Genomic DNA, 11454 nt, shown 5'->3' with positions numbered 1-11454 from the left:
GAGGAGACGCCAACTTTGAGCAGCTGCGCACACCAGCAGCAGTGGCCCTCCAGTGCACTGCATGAGGCCGGGCTGCAGTGGGGACAGCATCCCACGGGTGAGCCCTGTGGAGCTCGGGCAGCAGGCTGGTAGGGCTTGCTTAGTGGCAGAGCCCTGGCTCCCAGGGAGAAGGCCCATAGGAGTGTTCGTGGAGCCCTCCCCCTCTCGTGCTCCAGGGTCTGGGGCCCATTGTAGAGTTTGGTCTGCGAGGGAAGGAAGGAAGGAAAGGGGTGACTTTAACCAGAGTTCCAGGAGTTACTTAGGCACCTGGAAATTGTAGGTTTTTTCCAGATGATAACTGGTCAGGAGCACTGTATCCAATCCCTAAATGCAAATGAAAAACAATATACAAACACCAACGCAAGCCACATTTTAAGTTTTAATCTGTAAATGTAGGACAATCAGGAGATGATACAGCAAACTATTCCTAATCCCAAAGCTGGAGGTGTCACCGTGGGAGCCTTAACACAGATCTCAGAAGCACAAGTTGGATGCTTTGTACGCTTGTCTTTAGTAGGGAGAAATAAAATCGGCTTACTTTCTCTAACAGACTCTGCCAGTCCCCACGCTGTTCTAGTCAACTGTGTTTTCATGCCACTAGAAATGAATTCCTTTGGCTTTGACATATGCAGTTAAGGTTCTGTCTCTTAAAAGCGGGAATTTACTTTTTAAATGATTTTGGCATTTATGTTTCCCCACCGCAATCATGTGTAGGACTCTCTGACTCCATCATTGCTATTAGTCTCAGACTTGGGCCTTTGCGTGTATTTTCATAGAAAGTGTAAGTTACTTTACAGATATAACGGAATATATCATTTGGAACTAGACGACTTTTGTCTGCCCAATGCCTAAGGTTACATGTGTAAGCAACAAGTAGCTAAAGGCAGTTTTATTACAAGCTGCAGCTGTTAGCTAAAGAGATGGCTTTCCCCCTTGAAACTGGCACTGCTGAGGTGAATACAAGCTAAGTTTACATTCTAGAAGGATAATATTTGAATGTACCACTTTAAATAATGCACAATGCCACACTATGGAAATAAAAGCAATAATGATAATGACTCCAGCCAGGACGGGCTTGGCATTTTAGAGCTCACTGCTGAAAGAATGAACGTTCAGCCTAAGAGAGAAATACAGTCTGGAAACACACAGCCCAGTCCAAACGGGAGGAACCGTACCGAAATCCTTACCCTTGGAAAGAACAGAGTAACAGAGAGTGACGGGCGCAGGAGCTGGCAGCCTGGTGTGTTTCACCCGTTGCTATTAAATGGACACTCACAGGGATCGATGGGAAAACGAACCAAGAGTTCCCAGTTTTATTGTGGTTACTGCTCCAGGAGTGCTCGGAGCCCAGCCAGGACTAGGTCCCCTGGCCTGGGCCCGTGTACCGTTGGCCTCTCCCCCACGCACTGCTTTCCAGGCCGAAGGTGGCTGCTCCAGCACGGCTCGAGATTGCAGATTCCAGTCCGAGTCCTGCCTGCGGGGCAGATCCCGGATCTAGTTCAGGGGAGTTTCTAGCAGCGGGGATGCGGGACGGCCCAGCAAGAGGGTCGAAAAGGTCGGGGGGGCACCTGCAGGCCTAGAAATAGACGCGGTTGTCATCCCCTGCTGGGTGCGAGTGCAGGCGAGGTGGGATTTAAAGAGCAATTGCACTAGATGGTGCTCATGCCCCAGATTTGTAACCCTGCGCTCAGCCCCGAATGCCTAGTAGCCCCAGCATCTGTGGTCCCGCTGCCCGTGGGGCACTGGGGCAGCTCCTTGCGCCAGGCGGGCGAGGGGCAGGGGCCTGTGGCTAGACGCAGGGCGGGCAGCCCAGCTGGCTGCCATTATTCATCTGAAGTCAGGTTTTTTCTGCCAAAAAATGGGGTTCACTGGAAAGCGATGCCGGGCTGGTGCCTGTGGGCAGCGACACCTGGCGCCCCTCTGATCCCTCCACTGGGAGGCGCTGCCTGAGGGGTGTGCTGGCTGCCTTCAGGATTAACCCCTGTCCCTACCCCAAACACCCTCCCGGAGCCTGCCTTACACACCTCTAGGATGGAGACTCCCCCCCTCCCTCGGGAACCCGGCCCAGCGCTTCCCACCCGCCTGGGGAAAGAGTTTCTCCTAATCTCCAACCTAGACTCCCCTCTGCAACTGGAGCCCATTGCTCCTCGTTCTGCCCCCCTGAGAACAGCCTCGCTCTGGACCCCCTGCTGGGAGCTGCGGGCTCTGCGAGTGTTTGGGGTATGGGAGGGCAGTCCGTTCGGAAGGGCCTGTTGCTGCCAAGCCCTGGAGGGGCACGAGCTCTGTGCAGGACGTGGCCTTACATGCTGATGTGGCGCTGGGCAGCATGGAAGCTCGTCTCTCCGGCCAGCAGAAGTGGGTCTAATAACACGCCGCCTCCCCTCTAATGTAAAACCCTGGGGGCTCGGGGCTGCCCTGGCTCCCTGGGGACTGGGCGTCGAGGGGCTCTCCCAATAGCGCCCTCTGCCTGGGGTGTGACTAGTGCCGCATGGCAGAAGATACTGCACCGCCCTGCTCTGCAGGCATGGAAGTCAGTGGCAGCCGTGGGATAGTCATCAGCGGCGCAAGGCCCCGATAACGTGCACTGGCAAACCCAGGATTTCCCGACGGGAGTTAGGATCCAATTCTCAAAAGAAACCACCTGACTCAGGCTCCCATGTCTCATCTTCGCAAGTGACTCAGGCACCGAGCAGCTGGAGTGTGACCCAAAGTCCAGAGAGCTTCTGAGGTGTCTAGATCAGTGTGTCTTCAACTTTTTAAGACCAAAGAACACTAGACAATAATTTGTTTTTATGAGGAACACCATGAAGGGGGTGGGGAGGAAGCAGGGAAAAATTATTGAGCAAAAAAAGAAAAAAGATTGCCTGCCCCTTTAAGGGAGGCCATTTTTAACTCTGTTGTTCTCTGCGGCACACCTCTGACTGCCTCGCGGTACGCCGGTGTGCCACGGAACAGTTTAGGAAACACTGCTCTAGATGCTGAACTCTGTGGGAATTACCCTTCTGGGTGCTCTCGAAAGCATTATACCCAAGTCCCCTCTGAAAACGGCACACAGAGTGCAGCCACGCATGCGAAATAAACAGACAACACCAGGAAGATATGGGCGCCCGGGTCTCAGCGCCTCTGGGTTACAGCAAGAGCAAGGAAATGCTTTCAAAAGTGATCTTGTTTGTTAGAACATAAGAACATAAGAACGGCCGTACGGGGTCAGACCAAAGGTCCATCCAGCCCAGTACCCTGGCTGCTGACAGTGGCCAATGCCAGGTGTCCCAGAGGGAGTGAACCAAACAGGTAAGGATCCAGTGATCTTTCTCCTGCCATCCATCTCCACCCTCTGACAAACAGAGGCTGGGGACACCATTCCTGACCCATACTGGCTAATGGCCATTTATGGACTTAACTGCCATGAATTTATCTAGTTCTCTTTTAAAACCCTGTGATAGTCCTGGCCTTCACAGCCTCCTCAGGCAAGGAGTTCCACAGGTTGACTGTGCGCTGTGTGAAGAAGAACTTCCTTTTATTTGTTTTAAACCTGCTGCCCATTAGTTTCATTTGGTGGTCCCTCGTTCTTATATTATGGGAACAAGTAAATAACGTTTCCTTATTCACTTTCTCCGCACCACTCATGATTTTATAGACCTCTATCATATCCCCCCTTAGTCTCCTCTAGCTGAAAAGTCCCCGTCTCTTTAACCTCTCCTCATATGGGACCTGTTCCAAACCCCTAATCGTTTTAGTTGCCCTTCTCTGAACCTTTTCTAATGCCAGTATATCTTTTTTGAGATGAGGAGAGCACATCTGTGCACAATATTCATAGTCTCTTTTAATTTAGCGGGGATCCAGTGAGTTTTCCATAATGGCCAGGAGAGGGCAGTGTGGTCTTGAGCAGTGTATACACCCAGCCATTGGCCGGCCATGCATGGTGGGCAGAATCCTATTTTTCGTTTGGAGAGAGCTCAGGGTTTTGCTTGTAAGCATTTTTTGGTTTTTATCAGTGTCAATCAGTTGTGGAAAACTATGCTGGTCAGAGAACTGTCATGGCAAGATGCAGAGATTCAGAAAGTTAAATCTTTGTAACTGTTAAATGCTGGCAACATCCTGTGTGCATTTGCACAAAGCAAGTATCCTTGGAGCAGAGTGCAAGATGTTTCCAAACAGGCAACGAGAAATGACGCCTGAAAATTCTGATCACTTCTTACTGGCCACTCAATTGGATCCGCCTTGCCACTGCAGCCGTCTCGCACGCACCTCAGACTCGCGCTAGCTGAGGAAAAGGAGAAAACACGACCCTGGAGGAGCCTTTAAAGAGTCATGTTATCACAGATGCAGCTGGTGGGAGTTTAACCTTTCTCTGGCATTGTTTAGCCGTCCGGCGCTCTCTGATTTTTATCATGCAAATGTTTCTAGGGAAGAACGTGCACACAGCCAAGTGTAACTTGCCCAATACACCTCTCTGTGGCACACATTGCAGCTGGCGGTCAGGCCCTGGCTTTCTCTGGGATCAGGCACCGCACTCGGGGGTGTTCTCATCAAAATGGTTAGAGGGGCACAGCCCGCTGGAATTCTAATTGGTGGGGAAAATAAAGTGACTAGAAAGCAGCCTCTGATACTACACCTGTCCCAGTCTCTCTCTGCAACCACATCCGCTGGGATTTGTTCTTTGCAATTTCTTCCTCTGCCCTGCTTGCTGCGCGACAGATCTGCCCAGATGATGAAAACTGACGATCCTAGGGGAGGAATGAAATTGACTGTACACAAAATGCTCTCAAGTGCCCAAAGGAACCTAGAAACCCATTTTTTCCCCTTTCATCTTTCAGTTACAGTGACCTTAGGTGCTATCGCTGCAGAAAATGGGTTAGAAACCAAGCAACCCCAACACATTTCAGATGTCTGACTTGTAAAATGAATGTGCCTCCCCAGGTAATGAAAACACCCTGTCTGCGTGTCAACGCCCCCAAGCTGTGAATAAGCGATCCCCGTCATTGTATTCATGCGTCTCTCCTTCACAGCTCCCCACTGCTTCAGTCAGGGTCCTTTGCAAGGGGCTTTCATGCTTAGCAGCTTGCAGGAGAATGGCGTGACGCTCTCCGCCTAATGCTGAACAGCATCTCGCTCTGTGTGGCTCCTTGCGCCACCGAGCTTCTGGCACCAACTTACTCAACTGCAACAAACCTTTCTGCAAACGGGGCAAAGTCTTTGTGCGGGTTTGAAATGAAGCACACACAGCGCGTGTACCCGGGGACGGATCCCAGCGCACGCGGGAGGTCGGGCCGGTACGCCAAGGCAATCGATTGCATTGCAAGGTCCAGACTCCAGAGCAAACAATACTGACAGCAACAGTAGTGATAGTCAGTGCCACGTGAACCACTGGCACAACTGGGCCTGCCCAGGAGCCCCGGCCAACTGGGGGAGCCCTGAAAAAATGGCAGCCCACTGCCTCCGCTCTCTGGTAGGAGCCCTGGGAAGGGGGAGTCCCACAGGGCAAGGCCCCAACCCCATTTCCCCAGCAGGGCCACCTGTGGAGAGATGGGGACCCCAACTGCTCTGGCTCAGGGCCCCACTAATCCCTGACGGGCCTCCGATGATAGTAAAAGTGAGCACAAACATGTCAGTGTCCATTCAAAGCGCCTGGCAGTCTGGCTTTGGCCCAGGTCTGCCTATCGACACCCCGCGTAGTACTGGGTGCAGCAAACCAACACGCTAACCAGGCTAGTCGCCAAGGCCTGGGGTCAGTCTGTGGTGGGGGGTGGAGTGTCCTTGTTATCCACGACCATGCACTTTAGATGTTTGTTGGGAGATCACAGTCACAGGTTAGGGCTGGGGAGACCCCAGGAGGCACCGAGTCCAGCCCCTGCCCAAAGCAGGACCAGCCCAACTCAACCAGCCCAGCCAGGGCTGTGTCCAGCCGGGACTTAAACACCTCTAGGGATGGAGAGTCCACCCCTCCCTCGGGAACCCAGCCCAGCGCTTCCCACCCGCCTAGTGAAATAGTTTTTCCTAATATCCAACCTGGACCTCTCCCACTGCAACTTGAGCCCATTGCTCCTTGTTCTGCCATCCGTCACCACTGAGAACAGCCTCTCTCCATCCTCTTTGGAACCTCCCTTCAGGAAGTTGAAGGCTGCTCTCAAATCCCCTCTCACTCTTCTCTTCTGCAGACTAAACAGACCCAACTCCCTCAGCCTCTCCTCATAGGTCATGTGCTCCAGCCCCCTCATCATTTTGGTCGCCCTCCGCTGGACCCTCTCCAATGCGTCCACATCCTTTCTGCAGTGGGGGATCTAGAACTGGACACAATACTCCAGACGTGGCCTCACCAGTGCAGAATAAGGGGAATAATCACTTCTCTGGATCTGCTGGCAATGCTCCTCCTAATGCACCCCCACTGCTGTGCCCCTCCTTTGCAGCTGCTCCAGATTTTAGATCTGTGTGGCCTAAAGGAAAATGCTCCTCATCTGCTGTCTATCAATGAATAGGACTGAAGTGAAAGTTTGAAAGAGCGCTCTTCCGGATGGCTGTGATTTCTGGCCTTCTGCTGCAGCGTACACGTATGAAGTACCCGTCTTTCTGCATGAGCAACACGTGTTCCAAATGCAGCCTAGCCGTGTTGTTTGAGGGCAGCACTGATCCAGCGCACAAAGGGAATGAACGTTTCTTACACAGCAGATTTTCTGTTCTGTTGCTTTTGAATCCACCCTGGTCTGGGGAGCGTTCACAATGAGCACGTTAAGGTCAAAGCCAATGCGTCGGGCCCGCCTAAGCACAGCTTTGTCGGACGCGCAATTTCTCCCTGTAACACAGAGGGGGTTTTGGGGTTGGCTTAGATTTGGCCCGAGAGGGGATTCCAGGGATACGCTAGAGACGGAGCAAATGGGGACTGGTTCCCAGAGACACAAACGTGTTTTTAAAGGGCTGTGTCTCCTAACAAGAGAAGGGGCAGGTATTGGCGTGGGACAATCCAGGGGTCTGGAGCTTTAACAAACTTTTCCTGAAACCCCCAGGACACGTACGCCCAGTACCACGGCAGTGGGGCAGGCAGACCCGCAGGGCCCACCCTCGCTAAGCCTCGCTGAAAACTCCAGGCTCTTGCGGTAACTCTGCCGAACGGACCTTTGGTTTGCCCTCTGGCGCAGCGCCGAGGCCAGTTTCCAATGGAAACGACTGCCTGTCCCGAGGGACACAGAGGTTAAAGCGTCGCAGCAGAGCACAAAGGAAGAGCAGCCGTCTCAGGGGACGCGTCCTTTCAAGTTCACACAAACGCGCCCGCTGACTGAGATGCACTCGGACAGGTCTGAAGGGTCACAACAGGAATACTAAACGTCTCGAGTGCGGCTTGGGGCGCTCAGCGGCTGGCCCGCCGTCCTGTAGGGGGTGGTCATTGATCGGTGTTTTCAAACCATTTCATTAACTCGACATTAGGTGGAATTTGAAACCCGACCAGCCCGAGATTAGAGGGAGCATGGGCTGCCGACGGACGGCATCCCTGGGCGAAGGCAAAGCAGCCACGCGCCGATTTCCATTGACTCCAGCAGCCTGGTGTCAGGAGCTAGCATTTAAATGTCACTGCCTTATGCCCGTTACTTCAGCCCAGCACACAATTCCCAGCCGGCCGCTTGCCTGAGCTGCCCCTGGGCTGTGCTCCCGGGACAGCGGAGTGCTCTGCTGTCGGGCTAGAGGCCGAGGGCCGCCCACCTGCCGGACCACCCGGGCCGGATGCTCGGGTTAGCACGGCTCTGGCTGCACCTCCCTTTCCCGGCATGGGGCAGCCCTCTCGGAGGCACGAGGCGAACTGGCAATATGCCTGTGCAGCCTGTGGATTCTGCGGAACGCTGTCCGTCTGTCTGTCTGCGTCAGGCTGCCACCTGCCCGGCAGAGGCCCAGGCTTTCGCCGTCCGCAGGCTCTGAGCGCCTCCATGGCGGGGGGCCGCTGCCAACGGCTGGGGGCAGAGAACAACAGTCAAGGGGTGCTGGCCCTGAGAAGGGGGCCTGGACCCTGCCCCATGGAGCAGTCTGGCCAGGTGAGGTCCCCGTGCAACGGAGCCACGCGGGATCTAGTGCAGTACCATGGTGCCCTGGGCCTGGCTCGGACCCGGATTGGCGCCAGCGGCAGGTGCCCCCAGGAATGAACAGGGCAGGCGATCATGAAGTGACCCCGCCCTGCTGCCCACTCCCCGCTGCTGGCCTCAGAGCCCAGGGACAGGCAGGACCTAGGGGTCCGGCTGTGCCCATCCAGGCCAATAGCCATTGGTGGACCTGTCCGCCACAAATGTGCCTATTTTCTAAAACTTCTCCTGTATGTTTGGCCTTCCCAGCACCCCCTGCACAGGCTGGCTGTGCGCTGTGTGCAGGAATCCTGCCTGTTGGGCGCTTTAAACCTGCGGCCCCTGAATTCCATGGGGTGACCCTGGTTCTCGTGTGGCGCGAGGGAGTAAATAACGCTTCCTCCACGCCGGGCATGGCTTTATGGCCTTGGTCACAGCCCCCGGTACTCACCCGTTCCCAAGACGAGTCCCTGTCTTTTTAATCCCACGTGGCAGCCGCTCCAGGCCCCGGCTCGGTTCTGTTGCCCTCTGTACTTTTCCCAATGCGGATGTACCCTGTCTGAGGGAGGAGACAAGCACTGCCTGCAGGATTCCAGGGGTGGGCGTGCCACGGATTTGTAGAGCGGCACTGTGGCCTATTATCTAGCCCTCTCCTAATGGCTCCGAGCACTCGGCTTGCTTTTCCGCCTGCCGCTGCTCCCGGCGTGCGTGTTTCCAGAGAGCCGTCCCCAGTGACTCCGATGTCCCTGCCCTGAGTGGTAGCACTAAATGAGACCCATTGATTTGTCTGGAGCGTGGGGATTATGGTTTCCAATGGGCATTACTCTGAATGTCTCACTATTGAATTTCCTGGCTATTTTGTGGCCCAGTCACCCAGTTTTCCGAGATCCCGTGGGAGCGCTTCGCAGTGAGCTTTGAGCGCCGGTACTTTTAGATCGGGTAGCTTTGTCTCAGGTCATTTTGCATCATCTGCAAATTTTGCCACCTCACTGTTTACCCCTTTTTCCGGGTAATTTTCCTGTTTCATCATATTGCTACGCGTGGAACAGCGCGGTGCAGGTCCCTGGGAACGCCGCTGTTCACTCGCTGCACTCAGAACAGGGGCCATTCCTTCCTACCTTGTGTCCTGTCCTGAGCTGTGGTACCTCTCCTCCCACCGCAGCTCGCTTTGCTCCGCAGCCTGTGGGGAAGGGCCGTGTCTGAGGCTTTCGGACAGCCCCGCTGCACTGTATCCACTGGGTCCCCGGGACCCTCCCACCCCACACCACGCCAGCAGGGTGGGGAGGCAAGAGTTCCCTTTCCACAGGCCAGGTTGACTCCTCCGCGGCCAATCGCGTTCATCTGCCGCGCCAGCGGTTCCGGTCTTTGTGCTACTTTCAGCGAGTGGGCCTGGGTCGCAAGTTCAGCTGCCGGCCTGGCACGGCCACGATCCCCTCTGGAGCCTTTTTCAAACGCTGGGATCAGATTCGCCGTCCGCCAGGCACCTGGTGCACCGGCTGATTTAAGTTCCCCTGGTAAAGCTGTCTGGGGTGGCTTTACGCATCCACCCTGCTCAGGAATACTCATCTGTGCGGACAAGCAAAGGAAAACCACAGTTCCACTGGGCGTGACGGGCAGAGTGCAAGAGCACACCCCTCGGGCAGTGATCCAGGGAGCCAAACCCCGGCACTGCTTCATGTTTGTTGCCCAAATGGCTACTCAGCCTCCTCTCTCCACAGAAACTGAAGCAAAACCTTGCAGGTGTGTGTGTGTGTGTGTGTGTGTGTGTGTGTGTGTGTGTGTGTGTAACACACACAGTCGAAGTAAAGGGCTTGTGCTTTCAGCTGTTGTCAATCGCACAGTGCCCTCGCGCTGAATTAGCCACATCTCCTGAGGTTCCCACTTGGCGGCTGTCAGATCAGAGGGTTGGGATTCGCTCAGCACTCGGGTTTGCTCTGTGGGTTCTAGCCGTCAGCCGACTTGGTGCTGCGGAGCGACAGGGAAGGTGAATCCGTTTCTCTAGGACAGCCGGGAAATGATCTCGCCAGAGACAGGCGGGAGCAGGGACTCGGCCCACCCCAACCTTCGTCCCGGGGGCGGCAGCAGCTGAGTCTCTGGACGGGGGAGTAAAGCTCAGGCTTTGCATGGGCCCGTCGGAAATGTGCAGAGCCGCCGGGGCAAGGCGCAATGGGTGCTAAGCCAGAAAGGGCCGGGGGGCGGGGATGGAGAGAAATCGCATCTTTCCAAACACCCGTGCCACCAAGTGACTGCCTGTTAACGCTGTTCCTCACTCTGGCATGGTGAATGCAGAAGTGGGGGGCCCGCAGAAGCACCCCAAAACATGATCTCTCCGGGCTTTGGTAGAAAAACTCCCCCCAAAAGCCTAATACTTGGATTTGGGGGAATCCGCTGCCACCATCAAGTGCTTTGGAACCCACAACCAGGGGTGGACACTTGAACCCAACCCCAGGGCACCCCAAGCTCTTTTCCCAAAAAAGCTTGGAAAAGAGAGAAAATCCAAGCTGCCATCTGTGGTTGCTGTCCCCTCGGCAGAAGCCTGCAGATCCCACAGACCGATTGTGCAGGACATTGAAAATCGGTGCCACAGCAAGTAAGCGATGGGCCCTGCTCCGTGGAGCCCGTCTCCATGTGACTTAGTGCCCCGCGAGCCTGCTGCTGGCACAGAAAGGGGCCCCGTGGGCATGGATTCATTGGCCGGCAGCGGGGATGAGATGGGTTGTGCATGGCAAGGACTCAGGTAGCACAGCACTTGTTTTGCACAGAGACCTCCGCAGGCAGCGTAAGGCCACCGCGTGTCCTCTGAGCCCCACGAAGCCCGGGCCCTCCTGAGCAGTCCCGGGCTGCAGAAAAAGGAAGCGTGCGTTCTGAGCCGCAGGGGAGCCGGGAAGGGCGGGGGCGCTCCGGCGGGGGGATTTCGGACTGTCCGTACAGTTGGGCGGGCTGAGCCAGGCACTGTTGGGAGGACAATCCCAATGCGGCGCGTGTGGTTCTCTATGATCAGAACGCGTCTGCTTTCAATACGCCCCAACACCAGTCACTCAGTTCCAAGGCAACTGATCCGTGCGGGAAATGCATCGGAGCACGCGCAGGCCCCTTGACTGGTGAACTGCACCAAGCTGCTTTTTTGTCCTGAGAATCATTTTCTGGACAGGAATAAAGCCCCCACTTCCAAGTGCCCACGGCAGGACGTAAGCAGCGTGGCGGCGGCACAGCTCACTACGTCCCACAAATACACAGAGGGAACGCTGGCCGATGGGGAAGAAGCAAGAGAGGCGCCTATAGAAACTATCCATGTTGCTGGGGCATATCACGGTCAGAAAGCAAGAACGTCACCCCAGCGTCTCAGCGCTTTGGGTCACCCCTGCTGGCTTAT

At 55.3% G+C, this 11454-nt stretch overlaps 1 long non-coding RNA gene across 1 annotated transcript; it reads right to left on the bottom strand.

Annotated features, from left to right (window-relative positions):
* Positions 1-405: 405 nt before the first annotated feature.
* On the bottom strand, positions 406-9735 carry LOC142829781 (uncharacterized). The gene is made up of 2 exons (XR_012904559.1): positions 8533-9735; positions 406-4766 (listed from the first exon to the last, which is right to left on the bottom strand). It is a non-coding gene; the product is annotated as an uncharacterized LOC142829781 (long non-coding RNA).
* Between the last annotated feature and the right edge of the window lie 1719 nt (positions 9736-11454).

The sequence above is a fragment of the Pelodiscus sinensis genome, chromosome 6 (genome assembly GCF_049634645.1).
Source record: "Pelodiscus sinensis isolate JC-2024 chromosome 6, ASM4963464v1, whole genome shotgun sequence".
Classification (NCBI taxonomy): Eukaryota; Metazoa; Chordata; order Testudines; family Trionychidae; genus Pelodiscus; species Pelodiscus sinensis.
This window is presented reverse-complemented; position numbering and strand designations above follow the sequence as displayed.